The 24,028-nt window shown below is 39.9% G+C and overlaps 1 long non-coding RNA gene across 1 annotated transcript; it reads left to right on the top strand.

The window, feature by feature from the left end:
• The first annotated feature begins 336 nt into the window (after nt 1-336).
• LOC110744145 lies at nt 337-23,696 on the top strand. The gene is made up of 4 exons (XR_002524360.2): nt 337-414; nt 8,008-8,080; nt 20,657-20,774; nt 23,450-23,696. It is a non-coding gene; the product is annotated as an uncharacterized LOC110744145 (long non-coding RNA).
• The last annotated feature ends 332 nt before the right edge of the window (nt 23,697-24,028 follow it).

Raw genomic sequence — 24,028 nt, 5'->3', positions numbered from 1 at the left:
ATCTTAAATCACCATTTAAAGTGGTGAGCTCTGCCTCAAAAGTCAGGAAACCTTCCTCTTTGTTTCCAAGAGAGTATTTGAATACTTTCATCTCAGACAGGCCCCACCCCCAAGAGCCTTCAACACTCTCCTCATGCTTCCCTCAAAATCTTTGCCAAACTTTTCCCACAGCCTGGAATACTTCTTTGCCTCAACCACCTGCCCCTATCTGTCATTTACCTGCCCTATCCAGACATTCCAGCTCTCAAGGAATTTTTCAACAGATTGTTTATATCATCCAGTATTTGCACTACTTCTTGGGTAACTAATTGTGTCCTATTTTGTATTTTTCTTTTTAGTATACTTGTATACACTTATGCTGATGAGACCATGAATTTCTCTCTCTTTTGTATCTCCAAGAGGGATGACCACATAGTAAGTATTTAATAATTATTTGTTGAGTAAATGCTTACATAACTAAATGATATTGCATGGCACTAAAAACATCTTTGTTATTTGAGTAAATCACAGGTTAGAAAAATCACAGCCTAGCCTCATCATTGCTATTTCCAAGTCTAAATATGATCTATTTAGTAGGTCAACATGCCCTTCCTACCGTTTATTCTCATCTGCAGCAAGAAGAGGTACTAGAAATATCTTTCATCAACAGAATTTTCCTAATGTTCCTACTCTGCTTGGAAACCTATAGTGATTTCCTATTAGCACTCATGTGAATTACAAACAGCTCCCCTCACTTCTCTGATCCTGTGACTTCTTGCTTTCATCAACTCCCAGCAAACTTAACTGTTGGTTTCTACCTCATTGTACGTCCTGGTTTCTACCTCATTTTCAGGAAGGGCACATCAACCAGTCTTTGCTACTTCCCTCCCTCAGTCAAATGGATGCTTTCCCTGACTCCTGGGCACAGACCTAGGGCCTTCTGAAGTTTTATCTTTCAAAGCCATATAAAAACTTCTCTTAAGTGGGAGTACTAAAAGGGAGGAATAGAAGTCTAATTTACCATTCAGTGTCTGTGACTTGTTGAGATTTAAAAAAATAAACAAAGCAGGCATATTTGAAGCATTAAAGACACATCAATTACTTCCAGCTTGTGCTATTTCCTTTTGAACTCTCCTCTTATGAATGTTACTGTCCCCCTGCTCCTGAGCTCCTTTGCCCCCTTCTGGGATCTGAGCCCACCCTTCAGGGAAATCTCCTCTGGGGAATGGGAAGCCAGGAAAAGTGTGACGGTCCCTGAGCTGAGCTGGTGCCCTGATGGCTCAGCACACCTTCCCTGCTACTCCCTTCCCACTGAACAAGCTGGTGTCCATCTGCAGCGAAGGGCCAAGGGTCAACAGGGAATTCTGACTTTCTTGGTGACTGAGAAGCATAAGCCCTCTAATTAGCAGTTCCTGATTCACAGTTGAGGAGGCTGAAAATCCAGAAAGAGGACAATGCTGGTGCCAGTAGTTCATATGAATGAGTTGTGGCAGAAACACTTCCCCAGCCCTCAATTCCACCCATGACTATATCTTTTGCTTTTAAATCTGCTTTCCTTTGCTTGGAGTCAGCTCTAAGAAGGAGTAAAGCATTTTAGGATTTTGGGGTAGGCAGGGTCAAGACTTCAGGTGCCATTAAGCCAAGGGACTGCTGAGATCAGGACTGCATTCTATGAACTTCCCTGGCACTTTGGCCTCATGCCAAAGACAGTGCTCAAATTATAGTGGATGCTTTCAGCTGCATGAAATACAGATATCAAAAGAACTTTATTATTAAATGAAATCTGAGAAGCTGGTCTTCCTTTGATAGATAAGAAAACTGGAGTCCACCAAGTTTACGTAAAATCTCTCTTGGATTTTCTTATTTGTTTATTTATTCTTTCTGTGAATATTTATTTAATGTTGGCTGTGTGCAAGGCAGAGTGTCCAAGGACTCAGTGCATTTGTAACAGAGCTGGGACCAGAACTCAGGGCTTCTCACTCCTGCCCTAGTATTGTTTTTACCACAAAATATACTAAGCCAGCATGTTTATTCATGACCGGACCTGACCATGTTTCGAGCACCTACTAAATGCCAGGCATCATGTTTGGGTGTTTGACATAATTATCTCATTCAATTTTGACAGCATCCTGAAAGATAGGTGGTGGTGTCTCTTTTTTGTGATGAGGAAACTGAGACCCAGAGAGGTTGCACAGAGACCTGTGTTGGGATTCTGCAGCTAGCAAGTGACAGAGTTCGGATTGAGTTGGAGGTCTATCTAAGTGCCAAATCCAGGCTCTCTCCACTCTGGTGCATTTGCTTCTCAATTGCTCCCAAAACTCCACCTGCTCCCATCAAAGGGCTGTACTCCTTCAGACCAGGAAGCTTTGTATACGCACCCCCCTACTTGGCATGCCCTCCTTTCTTCCTCTCTACCTTTGCAGTCCCACTTGTCCCTCGGGGCTCACATCTTGATGAGCTCATACTTCAAGAATGTTTAGAGATGAAGAAATCTGGCCACCAAGGTTTAGCCTAGCCAAGCTTACTGTTTAGAGAGCCATCATTCCTTCAAATGCCTTTCATTTTGTCAGGTTTTACTGACAAGCTTAGGTCAAACTGGTCAGCAGTACCACTTATATAAATGTTTGTCACTGGCCCTTTTGAAAACGAATGTAGACCTTGAACTGCTGTCTTTTCTTTTTTCTAGAATAAATTGCTACTTGCCGGGGGGATGGTTATTTCCCATTATGCAGCCGAGTCAGGGAATGCTCTGAATAATCAAATATTCCAATGAATGGGGTTACATTACATGGATCAGCAGCTTTCAAGGAATCAGAATAAAATACACTTAACACAAACACTGTACTAAGCATAATGTAATTTTCTTGCTGGTTTTGCTGCTGATCCTGTGAGCATCAATTATCACTTAACAGGAGTTGAGGTGTTATAGTAAGAGCGCTGGGAATCAAGTAACTCTGCCACTAACCCGCGAAGCGATTTTGAGCACACCACCTTCCATTTTGGAGTGCTGTTTCCTCTTCTGTAAAACAAGCAAGTTGGATCAGATTGTGTCTGGTGTATGTGTTGCACATGTGTCATCATTCTCCACTCCTGAGCCCACGTCAGACATCACTAATCAATTGTGGCACATTTTTTTCCCTTTGATCTCTGACAGCCTCAGCATCCCTCTAAGCCCAGTGTTCCAGCCACCAATCCACTCTCAGTAGATTGGAGTAGACACATGAAATGAAATCTATTTGCTATAATTGAACTAGATGATCTCCAGGGTCTCAACTTTTATGAGCTGCCTGAGGTGAAGGCATGCCGGATGGAAAGTTGGGTGGCAGATAGTTTGTACTATCATTAAGCATTAAGTATTTTACCACTCAGCTGAGGGGTTGGGTTTTTTTAATTATTATTTTTGTTTGCCTCCAATTCGCTGACATGTAGGCTTATGTGGCTACTGAAAACTATGGCAGGAATTATATCTAAAATTCTGGTGGGTAGATCCAAGTAGATTGTGACAAGGGAGGGTCTGGTCAGCTTGGCTCGTCCTAAGATTCAACCCACCTTTGAGGCTGTCCTAATAGAAACAGGCAGAAATAATCCAACCCACATCTGAGTTCCCTCATCCCACAACACTAGGCTGGGACATGTCATTCTGTGTTATGGCTAGTAGGATGTGATATACAAACCTCCTGGTAGGTTATAAACTCCTTGGAGTCTGGGAGGATGCTCTAATTATCATTTGAATTCGCAGCCTGGTCCCACAACTAATAGGCTGTTTACCCCCGACAGGTTACTTTCTCTGCCTCAATTTTTAATTTATAAAACTGGGAAAAATAATAATAATATACTTTAGGGGTCTGTCATGCACATCAGATGACATTGATGTAAATGATTAAAAGACCTCCTGGAATATTGCTTTTTTTTATTATTCTAAAATCACAGCCTAGCACAATGCCTGATGAACAAGAGTTACTAGCGTGTGTTGACTGATTTAGTTTTCAAATCACCATGAGAGGTGAGTATCTACCTTTGGAGGGACTGATCCAAGAAACAGCAGGGAAACAAATATGACAGGATCTGTCCACAAGACTGCAGGGAACTGAACAGGGCAGAGTTAGTACAAAGGGTTTGGATTCATCTGCTGCTGAGGCAACCAGAAATCAATTCGAGGGAGTCACACGGCAAAGGAGGCAGCTGTAGTCAGCTTCCTGGCCTTAGGAGGGATTTTTATTCTTTTCACTAGCATCTTCCACTTTTGGAAGCATATTCTCAAACCATGAAAATACTCTTGTGAGAGCACATTTTTATTTCATTGTGTCCTCAAACAAACCTGGGAGCTCAAGGCAGTATCACCCCTATATGAGGCAAAGCTGAGGCCCAGAAAGGTTATGTAATTTGCCTAAGGATCCACAGCCTGTGAGGGCAGAGCCCGGGCTGGGACTTTCAGTCTCACAGTCTGCCCCATCCTCCTTCTCTCCTGTCCTCTTCAGTTTTAGGTTTCCCGGCAGTTTTTCTAAACACTATCAAGAAAAAGCAATTTTATTAGTTCATTGATATAAACAATGAGTTGGTAAGGGACTTTTATTTTCCCCAAATCCTCCAACCCTATGTCAAATGTCAGAGTTATTTTTTGGCTATGAAAAACCGTAATGTAAAAATGAGGAAAATATTCCCACAAAAGGAGTCTGAGAAGTATGCCTGGGCATGACTGTGAAAAAGAGGACAGGAACAGCATATAATGCTTAATGAAACATATAAAGGACAATACTGGGTTTTATTTGAAACACGATCTTCATGTTGCTGACAAATAAAATAAAACAAGTATGAAATAGGCACAAACCACTGTTGGATGTGTTTCTCAAAAGACTTGGGCATAATGTGAAACCAGGAGTTCACATGTTGCCCTTTAAATAAAACACAGGAATGTGTACTTTCTATGGAGATAGGACTTTTAGTTTTCTTCTTCACTGTAGAGATAGATTTGTGAGGGACCATTATCACTCCATCCCCTAATTCTCCTGGAGACTAGGTCATAGAGTAGGCCCATTTATCCAGTTGCACCTCCCCCATGACCTGAAATGTGTGAACCTGGGTTATCGTGTTTGCACACTCGAGAGCCCCAACTCTCCGTATGCTATGGCTTCAGCTGATTAACATCGTCTGGCCCCAAGGAGAGCCATAGACTGGTAAAGCCAATCAGATCTCTTCTTTTAAGAGTTTTAAATCACAGAGAAGAAGATTCCAGTTGGTATAAATCCTTGAGTGAGGAGAAACTGGAGATTGAGGCTAAATTAGCAATATCAGACCATGCCCAAAATGAGCACTCACAGAAAAAAAAAGGGTAAAGAGAGAAAGAGAGAAAAATGGAGTAGATGCACAAAGGGAGTCAGTCTGTTCAGGCTGCTGTAACAAAATACCTTAAACTGGGTAATTTGTAAATAATAGACAAGTATTGCTCACAATTTTAGAGACTGGGAAATCCAAGCTCAAGGTTGCAGTGGACTTGGTGTCTGGTGAGGGCTCTCTGCTTCATAGATGGTGTCTTCTTGCAGAGTTCTCACATGGCAGAAGGGCAAGGCAGCTTCCTTTTCATCTTAACCACCTCCTAAAGCCTCACTTCTTAATACTATCACATTGGTCATTAAGTTTCAACGTGAAATTTGGAGGACACATTCAGATCATAGCAAAGGATAATGAAGGCATGAGAAGATATGAGAAAGATCATGAAGGTTTTGAAAACTAGAACAAATGGTTTCCAAACCCCGGATTTCAGCTCCAGTCCATGACATCTGGTGGGACTTTTTTGCCACAAGACGCTGCCATGTTTTGGCAGAGAGTGGGCACTCTGTCTGTTGGATAAATTGGTGATGAAATAAATCTCCTTCTTTCTTGGGCTACTTTGAGTAGCTTTTTGTTCCTTATATCCAAAGGAGCTTTGATTGGTATTGTATAACTTTCTCCGGCTGAAATAATAGGTTGGTAGCTCATTCCCATGCTCAGGCAAGCATTCTTGATTGGGGTTAACAGGGATATCTTTATTCCCTCAGGTTACTTGCAATCATTTCTATTTATGTTGAGGTCATAGTATATGCATGTAATTCAAATGATAACACAAAACATTTACTGAGCACTTATTTTATGCCAGTAAGTAGTGTATTATATACATTGTCTCATTTAATCCCCAACCACTCCTATGAGATTGGACATTTTATTCTCACCATTTATAGATTAAGAAGCCAAGTCTTGGTGAGGACAAAGATGATATTCAAGGTCACCTGATAGGTATCTTCCTGGAAAATCCAATGATTAAATTGCTATTGATTTGCTTCCAGCTACAATAGGAAGTATGTGGTGTATCAATAAAATGATATCTGTGAGGATATTTGGATTTAATTTCCATTTCTCTCACAGTTGGTAAAAACAATTTTCAATTTCTACATCCACTAAATAAGGTGTACTGATATATGCCTCCTACTATCTCAGTGAGGAGACCTCTTCACGAGTGTACACATACAGCTGCCAAAAGACAAAAATTGTTCAGCTTAGTGTTTTACACTTTAGATTCTAAGGGGTCAGCAATGACAGAACTTTGTAAGAAAAAAAAATCCAGATTTGTTACTCCCTGTTGAGCCAGCAAATGGAAGGAAATAAAGTTTCAATAACACCCTTTCCTCTTCTCAATTCTGTTCTCATTAAATAGTATAATTGTGGTTTAAAACAACTGGGAGCTGGGTGCAGTAGCTTACATCTATAATCCCAGCATTTGGGAGGCCAAGACGGGTGGCTTGCTCGAGTCCAGGAGTTTGAGACCAGCCTGGGCAACATAGCGAGACCTCATATCTACAGAAAATTTAAAAATTAGTCAGATGTGGTGACAGGCATCTGTACTCCCAGCTACAGGGGAGGCTGAGGCAGAGGGATTTTTTGGACCCAGGAGTTTAAGGGTTCAATGAGCTATGATCGCACCACTGCACTCCAGCCTGGGCAACAGAGAAAGATCCTGACTGTATTCAAAATAATAATAATAAAATAAAACAAGTAGGGACCAATATAAGGTTGCTAATGTATTATTTTAGTAAGTAATTAGTTATTTAATTAAAAGTAATAAAATTTAGTTATTTAACATACAGAGAGGCATAATTTAGACTAAAGGATGGCTCTTTAAATGAAATGCACTTAGCTATATAAAATATTTACATCAGTGTCCTATTTTTTTCTTCTCACTAAGAACTACGAAAACTTTGCTGTGAAATGAATTTTGTGAACTATTACTACTGGGGTGTTTTTTATTAGTTTACAATGAAAGAGACAGAAAATTTCTGATATTTTAAAAATGTTATTGTGTTGGATCAATTTTTTGTGTGTACAGTTTTCCCAACTTTTGAACTGTTGAGGTTCTCCTCTGAGGCATTGCTTAAAGGTAAAGAAATTGGGAATACACAGTTATTGCCAGATGTTACAATCCAAGACATATTTATTCAGCCCAATGTCAAGGACATCAAAATGGACATTTTTAGCCCTTTATCTATGCACAGTTTGTGCAACCCTTGGTTATCTAGCTTAAAATGTTAATTTCAGTCTTCAATAAACAACTAGACTCAGAGATATTAATCCCTGCAATTAACGTCTATCCCAACTAGCCATATGCCTCTGGATATAGTTGGAGAAGAATTTCAGCTATCTAAGACTTATGAGGTCCCAGCTTCAGCTGGGACTCAAAATCATGTTTCCAGAACACAAAGAACACTTGATAAAGTTGGAGAGAGATATTTTTTGAAAATATGTCACTAGGCAGCTTGGGAGCAATTTAGCAGCACCATCCTACAGGGTATGAATTTAACCTTTGCTCTCTGAAATGAAGGTCAGCAAATTTGTTTTTACTCTACATATCTTATAATCAATTCAATGTCTGGGTAAATCAGTTTCTAAAGAAGAGGCTGTGTTTGCAGATAAGTGATACTTTCACCTTCTAATTTTTTAAACATTTAACCCTCTCTTCTCTGAATTAAAATTCTTCTCCCCACCCCTTTTTTTTTACAGGGGAGGAGGAATCTAAAAACTTAAGATACAAAATATTAAAAGGCGAAAAATACCATACTGTTGTCTGCAGAAGGTAAAAAAAAGTCCAAGAAAATGGTTTTTTTTTTTTTTTTCTAAGAGATGAACACATGAAAAGATACTTTAAAAATCTGTCTGTTCACCTGAAGCTTTCTTGCTAATCTATACTTTAAACCAGGGTTGACAAAGAATAGCCCATGGGCAAAATCCAACCCACTGCCTGGTTTTGTAGATAAAGTTTTAATAGAACACAACCACGCTCATTCATTTAGGTATTATCTATGGTTTTTGGGCTACAACAGCAAAGTTGAGTAGTTGCAGGAGAGGTCATATGGCCCAAAAAAGCCCAAAATATTTACTATCTGGCCCTTTATAGAACATGTTTGCTGATTCATGCTTTAAATCAAAGACTCTTAGAGAAATGACACTGTGAAAATATATCCTTAGCCTAGATATAGCAATGGCTTAGGGGTAAAGGAGAATAGATACTGGTTTTAATCCAAGCATTCACTTTGTAGAAACGTAGGACGATACCAAGCTGATGAAATGAACAATAGTTGGGAATGCACTGTAATGAGATAAAGACATAATAACTAAATTTACTCCTCTGATTCTCCAGGAGCTTATCTAATAACAATATGCTATGGTAGTGATGAACCCAGCATCCTCAGCTAATGTCAGCCATTTGGGAATAAGAGTTTCTTCTCTGCAGCAGATGTGTGGCTCAAAGTTCACCACGAGTGCACTCACAGAGAGAGCACAGCATGTGTTGTTCTGTGAGGGACCAGTGCTGGCCTGTCAATGGAATAGCTAATTTAGTTAAAGGACTGGGGAAATAGTGGGGGTGGGGGGCTAGAACTTGGGAAAAGAAGAGTTTTAACCCTTTCTGGGTATGACTTTACTTTTCAAATAATGATAATTCTGTTGCCTATATAATTTAAACCAAGAGAATGAAATGCAGTTTATATCATTCCTTGCCAGTCATCCTACATGGACAGCTGCCAGGAGGCTGATATGCAGAGGCGATCATTGCATGCATGGTTATTTCTGTCGTAGACGCTCGTCATCCCTTGAAATTGCTCCACTCCTAAGATTCTAAATTCCAGCCTCTGCTTGCTTGTCTCAGAAGTCTAATACATGGACTAATGAGGGTGGGCTCCCTCAACTTCCCTCTCCAACTAAACCTGCCACGTATTCATCCTGGGCCTAGATTTTTACTTCTCTCTTGGAAGAAGAAGGGCAGAGACTCACCTCGTGGCTTGTGTGTTGCCATACTTTCTGATTTCTTTAGACTGTTGCTTTGTCATCTTCAGGTTATTCCTCTCTTTCCATTTTCCTAACAAACATGGTTTGGTCTCACTTACCATAAATATGTAAAAAATCAAAAACAAAAACAAAACTCTCTTTTCCTCAACTTTGCTATTCTCTTTTGCTGCTTTCCTAGTGGCTTAAATAAGTTTATTTCTTGTACATGCAACGGCCACAGAAGATTGGGTGGCTCTTCTTAAGAGGATTTATGCTGTATTCAGTGATTCAGCAATCATGGGTTTTTCATCTTTCGGTTTTGTTGTTTCTGCACAGGGTCTCCCCCATGACCACTGGGGCAGGGAGAGAGCGATTGAGTCAGACGAATCTGGCACAGGCTTTTCCCTGCCTCAGTCCAGAAAGAACCCACTTCACATTTCTTTGAAGAACTACCACATTACTCTTCCACGAGTACAAGGACACTGGGAAGTACCATCTTCCATGTGCCTGGAATGGGAGTAGAACCAGATATTGGTGAACACAGTAATGCTTTCCACAACTAAAACTCCCATAAGAAAGCGCCACTACTTCCTCAGTGTCCACCACTGTCTTCCAACCCACATCTTCTCAAATCTGGCTTTTGCCACCATCGCTCCACGAAACTACCTTTGTTTTTGCCTTATCTTTTTCTTACAATGATCGCCTTTTCTATCTCATCACATTATCTTTGCGACTTCTGCCTTAGTGTCTTGGTGGAATTTGGTCCAAACTTTATCTCCTTTCTTCCTGAATTCACTTTTTGGTTTGCATAGCAGCACATGTAGCATTTCAAGCTTCCCCTCATTCTTTTATACGGACTTTCTCTCAGTTTCTTTCACTGATTTCTCTTCCTCTTCCTCCTATTAAATGTAGGGAGTCCATGTTGCTCAGACTTTTCTTTGTATCCTCTATGTCCTTGCCCTTGGGTTTCAGCCTTCAGCTCTGACCATGTAACTCCTCAGTCAATCAATCAATCCACCCATCCATCCCTTTCTTCAGATCTAGAATTATACCTCTAAATTTCGCTTACATTACACTTCCACTTTTAAATGGACATAAATTCATAGTCTCTGAAAGTACGGACCTTCTTCCAACCTAACAATTTCTGTTAATAGAACTGTATCTATTAGAATACCTGGGATATGTGACAGAATACCCCAATTCAAGTGCCTAAAATAAAGAAATGTATTATCTCAACTAGTGAGAAGTTGAGGTGCTTCTCTCAGCTCTGCCTCGATGTGTGTATCAGTTCTGGCTTTGTTGGCTCCTCTCATAGTAGTTAGACCTCTCTAATAGCTCTAGTGGTCATATTTAGAGGCTATATTCAGCCTCCAGAGGAAAAGGAGCCAACTCTCTTGTTTCTGTTTAAGAGTGACAGAACCTTTCTGGGAAGTCTCCTTAGCAGTCTTCCCTTTGCTCCTTAAAAAAAATTATTAACAGCTTCATTGAGATACAGTTTACATATTATGTAAGTCACCTATTTAAAGTCTATAATTCAATGGTTTTTTAGTACATCCACAGAATTATGTGGCCATGACCACAATAAATTTTAGAACATTTTCATTGCCCCAAAAGAAACCTTTGTCCATTAACAATCACTCCTTGCTCCCCTCTCTCCCCAGTCTCTGGCAACCATTAATCCACTTTCTGTCTGTATGGATTTACCTATTCTGAACAGTTTGTTTAAATAGACTTATATAATATGTGGCCTTTTGTGTCTGGCTTCTTTCACTTAGCATACTCTTTTGAGCTTATCATCACTGTACTGTGAATCAGTACCTCATTCTTTTTTATTGCTGAATAATATTCCATTGTGTGGATATGCCACATTCTGCTTATCCATTTCTTGGTGGATGGACCAAGAAATGGTTTTCATCCCTTTGCTTCTTTTGCTAAGAATTTCTGCAGCTGCTTATGCCTAATACAATCCCTGGAAACCATGGACAAATGGAACCACCTGAATGATGTGGACAAATGAAGCCACCTGAATAGCTTGGACAAATGGAGCTGTCTGGGTGACTTGGACAAATCAAGACTCAGCCCTCGGGTTGAAGATGAGTCAATCTTCTCTGAAGCAGTGGCCACTTAGAAGAGGGTGAATATTTGAACAAAACTGGATTTCTGTTAGAAATGAGGAAGGGAGGGGTGGTAGGGAATGTGGGAAAGACAAAAACAAGCAAACAAACAAACAAAAACAAAAAACAAAGTAACAGATCTTCTGCAGGTAACAACCAGTATATTTTTTTAGTTCTGAAACTTTTTCTTTCTCCTGACCCATGGTATCCAATTGGTGACCAAGCTTGTCTACTTGATCTCCATGGTTTCTTCTCTCTCTCCTTCTCTCATCCACCTGAGTCGCCCCCTCTGCTTCTTGCTCTCATTACTTCTCAGCCATTCTTCCCTAACGGCCTCCTGCTGCGACCTATTTTTCTGTTGTGCCTTCTTCCCCCTCCAATGCATCTCACACATCTTGGTGAGCGCAATCTTTCCACAATATACATCTACTGATAATAATGTTACAGCCCCTGCTCAACTCTACTGCCTATAAAACTAAGTCCAAAGTCATTGCTCACACAAATAAGGTCAGTCTCAGCATCTCTTTATTTATCTGTCTCAGCCAAAATCTCTTCCTTTACTTATATAGCTCCAATCCATTCTTTGAGACGTCTTAGATAATAATAGCTAACATTTATTGACATGTTATGTGTTGTGTCAGTGCTGTTCTAACAGTCATGGGATTATCCCATTGATTCCTCACAAGAAGTCTATGAGATCCATACAATTATTAGTATCAATAATTCATCCAATGATTAGTTAAATATGAGGAAATAAAGGCTAAATATGTTGTCTATGATGATATAGACAGTAGGTAGTCAGGCCAGGATTTACATCCAGGCAGTTTGATTCTTATGTGGAAACATCTCCTTCCTGAATCCTTTCCTGATTCCATATCCCTTCCCTCCATTCCCTCCTCTAACCTCTCACCCCCACCCTCACATACCGCAATTTCTCCCTCCTTTTTAAACATATAGCATTTTCTTTATAGGGCTGAGCTTTGTCCTCCCCAAATTCATATGTTAAAGTCCTGGCCCTCGGTACCTCAGAATGTGACTGTATTTGGAGATAAGGTTTTAAAGACACAATTAAGGTTAAATGAGGTTATTAGGTTGGGCCTCTAATTCAATATAACTGGTCTCCTTATAAAAAGAGGAGATTAGGATACAGATGTGCACACACAAAAGAAAAACCCATGTGAGGACTCAGTAAGAAGGTGGCTATCTGCAAGCCCAGGAGAGAGGCCTCAGAAGAAATACCCTGCTGACATCTTCATCTTGTAATTCTAGCATCCAGAACAATGAGCAAATACATTTCCGTTATTCATGCCACCGGTGTGTGGTATTTGGTTATGGCAGTCCTTGGAAATGTACACACTTTCTGGGTCTCAGTCACCTCATCTGTAAAATGGGTTGCTGGCGGATTTAGTGGAAGAAATTTCTCAGCACAGTGCCAGGCACTTTTTTGTACAGCAAACAGCCAACAGCCATTTCTCCCTTCCTGTCATCCTAAGGTGACCTTTGGGGACAGAAATGTCAGGGCTGGTAGGGGCTTAAGGCTGAAACCCCTGGCTGCTGGTAAATAAGCAAGTTAAGATGAGCCCAAAGAGTACCAGTAGCTACAAATAGACAGATTCCAAGATCAAGCACTAGGCAGACAGAAATGAACTAGGAGCCAGGGGAGACATGCTGTATCTGTATCCGCAAGTAACAGAATGCCTGTCTCAAATAGAATTAAACAAAAAAATTGGATGTATTTGGGCCTGCCGGTGAATAGTTCAGGGATGGGTACAGGAACTCAAAAGATGTCATAAGATTTCTGCGTGTGTGTGTGTGTGTGTGTGTGTGTATGTGTGTGTGTGTGTCTGTCTGTCTCAGATGGCTGAGTTCCTTCTATTCCAATTCTTCAAAAGACTCCATGTTTGTGGTTGTGAGATGTCTGTGGTTGTTCTAAGACCTTCACTTGCTTGCAGTTTCAGAGTTTAGGTGGGGAAAGTTCATTCTTCTTTTAATCATTTAGGCAAGGCCTGGGACTAGATTTCCTTGCTTTTGTTCAACTCCTCTTGAGTCGGGTGCCCATTGCTACACTCACCTCTTGGCTGGGGCAGGGGATCTGACAAGCTGGTGGCTTAGGCCTGGGTCACATGGGCCACAACTGAATCTGAACCACCCTCCAAAGGAGGTCTGAGGGAAGAGGACCAGAACAATGACCAGAAGAATGGTGATGAGATCCAGACATGACACTACCCCCACACCCACATAGACAAAGAGGTGATTTTCAACAATAAAGCCAAGGAGTTCTCTTTTTCTCTCTCCATCTCTCTCTCCTTCTCCCTCTTCTACTTCTTTTTCTTTTTTTAGAATCAGGGTATCACTATGCTTCCCAGGCTGAACTCCAACTCTTAGGCTCAAGGGATCCTCCCACTTCAGCCTCCCAAGTAGCTAGGATTATAGGCATGGAACTGTGCCCAGCTTCTTACTTCCACTTCTTAAAGTAGACTTCTGACTCCTAACACATTTTTGTTGTGATCTAGTTTAAGTTCATTTTGTCATCCAATCGTCGGCTTTAAGGTGGCCAGCCTGCTGCAAGACCAAATGGGGCAGGGACCGTAGGGAGAGCAGTGGAGCCATCTTTCAACCAAGCCATCCTTTCCTGTCTACAAGTGCTTGACAGCCTTCTAGAATCTCTGTGCCTGCATTTCCAAGTCTCAGACTCAAGGAGACTCAATTCCAGGTGGCACTTGTGATGTGAGACATACCAAAGACAATAGTAACAATAATGGTTACTACTAAAGGACTACCCATCGTGGGTCAGGCAATGTGACAAGTATGTACATGCTCCTATCCTGTGTTACTCTCAACTCACCCGTGAGCATCCTCATTTTACTGATGCAGAAACAGAGGCCCAGAGAGGTTAAGCAAACTGCTTGATGTTTCACAGGAGGAAGTGGCAGAGCTGGAGTTCCAAATCAGGTCTGCCTGCCTCCAAACCCCTTACTCTTTATCACTCAGCCCCACCACACCGCCTCCACAGTTGGCAGGCCGGGTTGGACTGCAGTCTGCAAGCAATTAGCAACAGCAGCTCTCCAGCAAATCCAAGAAACAATCCAATCTGTAAAAGGGGAGGGGGAAGCCATCTTAAAAGAGAAAGCTTTTTTTTCCTCCCCAGCTGGTTGAGGGGGAGCAGTTTGCCACAGGCTGCTGAGGGCAAGCAAGGGGCAGAATGTTCACTGAATGTTCATTCTCCCAATTGTTTTTCTATGACATTGAGCTCACACTCCAGGGAAAATGCAGGGCATGAGTTGAAATGTCGTCCAAAGCCATTCAGCTAGGGCTTTAAAAGGAGCTTTTGTTGGTGGAAATCTCTTTACTGTCCTAACTTTCCCTGGGCTTAGGTTTGCCTGACAAAATAAAAGATGACCAGTTATATTTGAATTTCAGATAAACAACGCATAATCTTCTAGGATATGTATGTCCCATATATTGCATGGGACGTACTTATCCTAGAAGATTATGCGTTGTTTATCTGAAATTCAAATTCAAATGGGTGTCCTGTATTTTTACTTGCTAAATCTAGAAACTTTGTCAGTTTTAGACTTCAAGAATAAGCCTGTTCCCTCTGTCTTGCTGCCCAACCAGAATCCAACAGGTTATTTCATTCTTGTGAAGGAAGCAGAATTTAAGGATGCATTCTGGAAGATGCATGCTTATGCATGCTCTATCTTGCTTTTTAAAGAAAATGTTAAAAAAATGATGTGGGCTTTGTAAATAATAACAAAGATAATAATAATCCTTTCAGGATCTGGGAAATGTCTTGAGGGTTTGGGGGAATCATCTTTCCACTGAAGTTCCTGGAAACCGGTCAGTACAATTTGTATTTAATAAAGAGCGGCCAACATTGCTGCCACAGCATCTTGTGAACGCATCCCACAGAGGAAGTGGGCGATGGTCCTGACCTCCCTGGAGCGGAGGCCCCTCCCTAAGGATTAGGCTTGAATTCCAAGCTCTGCAGGACCAAGTGACAATGGGAGATTGGGAGCAGGGAGGGAGAAGGAAGGGACCAGATGGAAAAGAGGAAGAGAAGGAGAGGAGGCTTTAGTGCAAATTCAACATCATTTGCCTCATTGCAATGCTCTCTGCTTCCCTCTCATTTATAAGTCTGGAGCACATTCTTGGCACTGAGACTCTCATACTTGGACCCTTCTCTTCTCTTGGTTCCTGGCACAGTGAATTTGGCCATTCGCTGCAGTGATAGGCCATTCCAGGGAGTGCCCCCATCTAACCAGCGGCAGGCCAGCTGTCCAAGGAGCCTTTTCAAAAGGGAAGACACCCTGGGAGGGCAAGTATTTGCCAAGTAACTAAGTGTCCCCTTGTTTCCAGGTGCTTAGTGTATGTTTGTGGGTGCGCACAGCAGTGAATACAAGGACCTATTGTGTCCTGTACTCTAAAGCTGGCTGAGGGCCTGGTAGCCAGGGTGGGTCATGATTCACTGCAACTCAACACATTTTTATTGAGCTCCTAGGTTCAACACCCTGTGCTCAGCCTGTAGGAAATGTAAAGATAAGGTTCATCCCGAGTTTCAAGAGTCTCAAATTCTAATAGGGGATAAGGCAAAGAGACAGTAACAAAGCAGGCAGAACAGGTGAGTATTGTCAGAGGGGTAGAAGTCAAAGCTTTTAAGATGCTCAAGACAGCAAGAAAATATATCTGCTTTTAGGAGAGACCAGAAAAGACTTCATGGAGGAGGTGGTGTTCAAGATGAGTCTTGCACATAAGTGATATTTCATTAGGGCGGGCATGGAGGGGTGGATATATTTGGCAATTGGTGTTTTATTGTGTTTCACGTAGAAATCCCTAACATGGATCCAATATGAATTCTGCTAGTGATAAATATGGTCATATGCTAGTATCCAAAGCAGACAAGTATGACTGATTTTATTATAAAGTTTCCCTTGAGTAGTATCCTAGGTGATATCAACGACTCACATGGACAGCTGAAACAAAACACCAAGCCCATGTGCCAGACATTGTGTTGTATAATTTACATATAATATATCGCTCAATATGAATGAATGGCACTTTTCTGAATAATATTATCATCTCAACTGCAAGATTAAGAATGTGGTCAAGTCAATTTATACAACCCCACTCCATCCACCCCTCCACCTAGAGTCAAAAATTCTTCCATTGGTATTACAAAGTCTACTTTTTTCCCCCTCCAGATTGTTTTCATTGATGTGCCATTTTTGTCATTGTGTGTATTCAGTAAAAATGACTAATATGGACCAATATATAGACAATTACTCTTTTTTCTCTTTATCATATATATGTGTGTGTGTGTATACACACACACACACACACATATATATATATAGAGAGAGAGGGTTTTTGCTGTTGTTTTGTTGGTTTTTTTTTGAGACAGGGTCTTGTTTGTTGCCTAGGCTAGAGTGCAGTGGTGCTATCACTGCTTACTCTAGCCTCAAGCTCCTAGGCCCAAGTGATCCTCCCACCTCAGCCTCCCTTAATTAACATTTACTTAATTAAGAAATTATGTGAAAATTTTGCTTGACTGATCAATATCATTTATCTCTTTAGAAATTTTTGATCTTTAAGTGTAATATTTATAGAATGATTGCTACTGAATCCCTGTACTATGTTAAATACTACTTAAGATATGGCACGGTTTCTAAAATATTCTGAAGAAACCATGGTATAACATTGAAAATAGTTGGATTTTGCCTAATTGTGTCAAAGTTCTGGAGAAGAAAAAGTCCTGGCTCCTTTAAGAAAGAGGTGGAGGCTTTGGCAGCCTGCAAAAACTGTTGGCACACTTCTTGTCATAGAAACCACTTTCCAAGTCAAGGAAGTCTTGATAAAGGAGGAGGAGGTAGAGTTCTGAGCTGGCTCTATGGGGCCTAAGTAACCATTTCCTGATTTAGAAAAAAGGCCACAGGGAAACACAATTTTATAAGCCTTGATGGTTTAGCTTTCTTTTTAGCTAATCCTCTAGGGATGAAAAGAGGTTCTTCAACCTACAGGAAAAGAAGGGCTACCCTTGATAGTAGCCCTCCAGATATAATGAGGAGGGTGGTACCAAGGTAAATGGTTGCTCAACACAAGTGCTAGTCAGAGAGGCAGCAGTGCAAGTCAGGGCTCTACCAAGATCTCAGACAATTCATTTAGTCTATTCACACTTCAGTTTCTTCATACATTAAATGTGCATCATGCTGTTATTTTGTAGAGCTGTTATAATCATTTGTTTATTCAACAAATAGGTATTGAAAGCTTACCATGTGCCAGGCCTATGCAGATAAAGCAGACAGCCCCTGCTTTGATGGAATGATGAAATGAGATGATGACTGTAGAGTCTACTGCAAGGAGTCAATAAATGCTGCGATGGAAGCTATTCTCCCAGTAGTGATAAGTACAAGCATCGAGAAAGGGCTATCTTCCAGGCTTTTTTTGTTGTTGAAAAACATGCCCATTGGAAGCACTGCTAAGTACAGTGCTACTTCAAAGTTCTAAAATTTAGGTGGACTACTGGAATGTGTTTTTCTTACACTTGGAAGTCAGATCAAGTTGGATAAAGTTGTCACTGATGATAACAAAGTCTTATGAGGGAAAGGTCTTCAAATTATATTTCTAGGGTTGGCTTTTTTCTTTTAAATTTCTTATGCTGGCATATTTGTTATGTGAACATGTCAGTAGTTAACAAGTGGTCAAATTTTGTATGTACACATTTTGAGTCCCTCCCTCCCTTCTTTCTTTCCTTTCTTCCCTCCCTTCTTTTTCTTTCATCCTTTTCCTTCCTCCCTCCCTCCCTTCCCTCCTCCCCTTCCTTCCTTCAATACAAAAGCATCATAAGTTAGATCTTGTCTGAAAAGCCTAATTCATTCATCTACAAAGGAATTGCCATAACCAAGGTGCCTCTGTCTACTACAGAAATGGATGTCACGGGCCTATTAGGAATTAACAAATGTCTCTGGCAAGCAACAGAAAATGCTATAGCAGTGTTGTAATATTTGTGGTGATAATATTTATATACTTGCAATCTTATTTTTTTATATAAAATATATTATTCCCTCTTAAAACTGATGTCCAAAGCTAACTGGAGACCACAGAAGAGACTTTCTAAGACATTTCTTCTAAGCATGGGCTTATAAGAAAGTAGCAGAGAATGATGCTTTTTGTGTACTGCAAGCTTGGCTGCTATATGGCACAAATGAGACTATATTTCTATTATCTATCAGCGAACAAATCTATCAATCAATGAACAATTATTTAGTATCTGCTTTGTGCAAGAACCATGTTGGATCCCAAGGGAGTTACCAAAAAATGTAAGTAAATAATAAAATAGAATTCTGCCCTCTGAGGACCACGTAGTTGAAGCGGTAACAAAAGGTTAATTAACAATTTAAAGCCACGTGACAGTTGTTCCCCCCAAAATAATAAAGGAGAGAGTTTTGGGAAGGTTTTGTAAGGAAAGTACTTTTTCAAAGACAGGCAGGGTTTATTTTAGGTAATTCATTTTCTAAAACATGTCTAAAGGCAAACTAGGGAAAAATGTCTTCCTAGGAACTTGAGCTGCCATGTGGTAAAACCAGACTGTATTTCTCATATTTATCAGCCAACAGATTCAACAGTCAACAAGCATTCCTTGAATATCTGCTTTGTACAAGAACCAATGCTGGATTTTTAAAATTTGTTTTTTTTTTTTTAAATTTTGGAACTTAATGAATTTTAGAACATATGTGTTGAATATTTGAGGACAGATTTGCAACCTCTGTAATGTTCTAGGACAAGCTGAGCCCAATTTCCTTGAGCCAGCAGCCTCCCCGACTTCCCAGAGCCTTGGAGGCTATGCTTTTTGCATTCCCCATAGCATAGATGAAACAAACACACCATTTGAAAGCCCAAAGTGTAAGAATGATTACATTCTGTTGAGCCCTTATCTGATCATAGGAATTTTGCATCTGAGTAAACAGGGAGTTGGGGTTGGAGGCTGATGGATGTGAGGGGCTGCTTCCTCAAACTTTAAAGCAAGCACAGTTCCTTTTATCAGACAGTGGAATTGCTTTGGTTTAGAAGGAACTCATGCACAATAACCTGGTAACTCTCAAAGTGAAAACAGGGACTTGCTCCTTGTTCATTTCCAGGCTCATGGGAGCTGAGCCATGAATTAAGAGTTGGCTCATTAGGAAGGACAGATGACTGGGCACGCTGTGGAGCCACCATGTTTTATGAGGCTGGGAGTAGGTTACACAAAGTGGCACAGACTGAGAAAGGAAGATATTTGGAAATATTTTTTCTGCTTAACACTCTGAGATTGCAGAGGGTTTTCTTAGTTCTGTGGAATTTCTCTAACTGCCTTGGGATTTCTAGGTTTCTAAGAAGCTTGAGGTGGCTGTTAACCTAATACACAGTTGAAGGAAGCCAAGACAGCCTCCCTATGCCAGCCGTGTGGTAGGATGTCTTCTTAAAAGGCTCTTTAAAATCAAACATGTAAGGGAATCCTTCTTTTCTGAACTAGAGCCTCTGAAACTGGGTCAATAGCTCTCATCCTCGTCTGCTGCTTACTTTGCTGAAGCACAGTGTAAGCAAATAAACATCAACGAATTGCTTAATGATTTTCATAAGGCTCTATCCTTTCAAGGCAAGGGGCTCTCCTGAAATGTTTGATCTGCTCTGTATGAATCTGTTTTCCAAATGGCCAGCACATGTCGAGGCCTGCTGTCCTCTGGGTTACAGGAAGACGCCTTTGATGGGTTAACCGCAGAGTAACTGAACTCTTTTCAAGTCCCTTTCCAAAGTTCCTTTGTCCTGCTGTGGATCTTGCCACTTGGATTGGATCAGCAGGAGATTGAGCCTGGCAGCAGTTTCTAGAACATTCTCCCTCTGATTTGAGCTTGGTCACTGGGTAATGCCATCTGAAATATGGTATTCCAAAGATTGAAAGGCAAGCACGAGGAAGTGATGAAATAGGTACCCAAACTCTAGATGAGCCACTCAGACTTTTCCAGCACTCTGCACCCAGTCTGTGCCTGAATGAATTTCCTTAAAGCCAGATGAAGTTATCATCATTTTCAACTGTCTTGTTATTAGTGAAACATCTCAGCAGCTGCCTGATGCTGCCTTCAATTGGATATTACCACTTTGGAAGTGGCCTTCCACATTCTATAGTGTCGTTTCTTTTCCCAGGCTGGGTGGAAATGTTTAACCAATAATTTTCCCAATACTTTGCACATACGTAATAACATAATAAAATGGTGATTTGGTTTGGTTTATTTCTACAGATTTTGATACACATTCAAATTACATCATAATGGCTGGGACATACATGGATATCATCAAGTTGAGAAAGGAAAACTTTCTCCAAGAAGAAGAAAAGGGCAATCTGGTAGCTGCTGGCTGGTGGGTCCAGTGCCTTGGGCACAGAGGAATTATTGAGGACCAAAATATTATATTTTGTTATTTTCTACAAAGTTTAATCTTTTGTGAACAAATCTTAATGATTAACCCAAAAATGTAATAACTATTTATAGAAACAATGAAATATATAATAGAGCAAGGTGTAAGGAAATGGAGACATCTTTCCTTCTTTGCTGTTTTCAAAGTCAAAATACTTTTATCAATAACATTGCTATTATTAGGTGATACTTAACTCTACATTTTCTATATACTTCCAAGGTAACCATTATTCTTTTCTTACCTTCTGTGATTCTGGCTATCCAAAACCCTCATCTCCTTACCTATCAGTATACTGAGTAAACTGCTGGCAGCTTTGGGCTAGTGCAACAAATCTATATCGACTGGCGACTCTGCCTGGCCCAGTACTAGCTTGGGCTTTAAAAGCCCATAATGCTTTTTTTTTTTTTCTCTCTCTCTCGCTGTCTTGATATTAACTGAAATCAGGTGATGGCAAAAAGTCCTTTTTTTTTTTTTTTTTTTTTAATTTAGGCTACTGGCACTAAATTTTCTTAAATAGTTATTTCCTTCTCATACAAGAAATACTTGTTAATTTCAGATCAATCTTAAAACTGTATTTTCTATTTTGGTTAATTAAATTACCATCCACCCAGCCACCTCGTCTAGAAAGCTGAGAGTCATAATAGACTCTTTTCTCTTCATTACAACCTTCCTCCCACATCCAATCAATCACCAGCTTCTATCAATCTTCCCTCTTAATTATTACTGAAATCCGCCCTCTCCTGTCTCTGGCATCAGAGCTTTTCTCCAGCCTTTGACATCTCAAATCTCCTATCTAGATTTGCCACAATGACCTCCTCCTAATCATTCCTTTAGCCTCTACTCTCTTACCTCTTCTAATTTATTCTTCTCCATTTTCATACAAAGCTTAGATTATCTTTATCCAAATTAAAATTTAATAACTAATAAATCACGGAGCTATGATTTAAACCAGTTGGCAAAGATTTTTTTTCAAAAAATCATGACTAGGTATAAAATTTTACTGAATGTTTCTCATTATTTACTGTCATATGTCTGTGATAAATTATATAATTGATTTTCTAATGTTAAATTCTTACATGTAAAACTTATTTTCTGTGATACTTATATATATATATATCCTCTATTTGGATTGTTTGCTAGCATTTATTTAGTACTTTGGCATGTCTGTTTGCATGTGAGATTGATTCTCATTTTGTACTTGACTGGTTTTGACATCAGGGTTACAATAGCTTTATAAAATATTTGTAAAATATTTTTCTATTTTCTGGAATGACTGTTTGTTAGGGGTTATTGTTTCTCCCTTGAATTTTTAGAAAAAATGTCTGCAAAGTTTTCTGGAGCTAGTCTTCTTTGGTGGAATATTTTTGACTATTGAATTAATTTTTTTCCTTGCTGGTTATAGGTTTATTTAATGTCAATTTCTTCTCAACTTAATTTTCATAATTTATGCTTTCTAAAAATTGTACAATGTGTCTAAAGTTTTAAATATATTGACCTAAAGTTGTTCAGGTGATTCTCTTATGATTTTTACATGTGTACTTTTTCTGTTTCAATGTCCCTTTTCATGTCTAGTACTGTTTATTCCTGCCTCTTGAAAAAACCAATCATGCCAGGAGTTCATCTATTTACTTTTTTTGAAACAACCGGCTTTTCATTTTGTTGATCAGATGATCAGCCATTCATTCTTGACACCACCACAAGAGTAATTTTTTGGAAACTCAAATCCAGTTTTAGAAACCTATCAGTGGCTCGCCACACCACATCCACGCTCCCACCTCCTAACTGCTTCACTAGTTCATTGCTCCACACTTAGTCCTTCCTGTTCTCCCCTCCAGCAATATCAGATTCCTTGTAGGCCCCAAAATGTCAGCCCATTTCATGCTCTGTGCATTTGTACAGACTTTTTTGTTGTTCTGTTTTCTATTTGGTCGAAGTCTTTAAATTCCCGCTCAAGTTTTCCTCTTTTCTCTCTCTGTCTCTCTGTCTCTCTCTATAATTACTCCTTTCTGTGCTTTGTTTTTGTGCCTTATCCATAGTCCTATGTTTTCCTCCATCATCATGTTTTATGTGTCTGCCTGCCTCCTGGACCAGGAGACCCTTGATGGAAGGTGCAATCTATTTTTCATCTCTGTATTCCTGGAACTTTTAACTTATTTCTCTTATCCCCATATCTTTCCTTTTTTAAACTGGAAAGGCAAAAAATAGGAGATTACCCGATGTCCCTTTCCTCTATTTTAAGAAAGGTTGGCATACAACCCCTCCAACTAAGATGCTGACTACATTTACTTTCCTCTTCCTCCCTTGACAATATGCACTTAGCATTGAATCACCTATTTGCTAACATCTTCGATCTTCCAATTTTAAGCCAATATTTTCTTCTTATAAGGTCCAAAGTATTCTATGTTCAGACATTTCAATGCGTTAAAAATACCACAATAGAATTTAATCAGGTTGTATAATGTTTTCCTCATAACATTTATTTATGAGCTTATGCACTATTTAAGTAGAAGGGAAGATAAAACTTTATGACCAATTCAACTACATTTTAGAACCTTTATATTTGGGCAAAATATTCTAAGTAGGTAATTCAAAAAAAAAATCTGTTTTTTTCCTCATAGTTTGTCTCATCTAGGAACTTAAACTTTACAACAACCAACCTCAATATGAATTACACAGGACAAGATGCTATTTAAAAGAAGCAGCTAAAGGGCTGTAAAAACCACAAGGGAGTGAGGAAACCTGGGTTCGGATACCAGCTCCACAGTTACACTTCAAGCGGAACACTGATCAGTTTAAGTCTCATCAATAAAACAGTGATAATAATATCTGACTCTCTAGGTTCTTGTGAGGATTAAATCATATAATGCGTGGGAAAATGCCTTGCACAGTGCCAGGAACATAAGGGATACTCACTAAATTTTAATTTAACTTGCATGCTAGGAAATCACAAATATGCCCACTTTGCAGATGATAAATTCACATTTACAAGATTATTACTGAGGCATTCAATGCTAGCCTAATTAAAGAAAATCCCATTTTCCTTGAAGCTCCGCTGGTTTTCTGAACTTTTTGTCCTGGAACAATACCCTGTGCTAACCCATTTTATTTTCATTGGTTTAGTCAAAGGACAATGAGTCAGACACTGCAGTTTGGGAGTCTTGAGTTCCATTTTGAGCATGCATAGTCCAGTGACCTTG

This window comes from Papio anubis, chromosome 11 (genome assembly GCF_008728515.1).
Source record: "Papio anubis isolate 15944 chromosome 11, Panubis1.0, whole genome shotgun sequence".
Taxonomy (NCBI): domain Eukaryota; kingdom Metazoa; phylum Chordata; class Mammalia; order Primates; family Cercopithecidae; genus Papio; species Papio anubis.
This window is presented reverse-complemented; position numbering and strand designations above follow the sequence as displayed.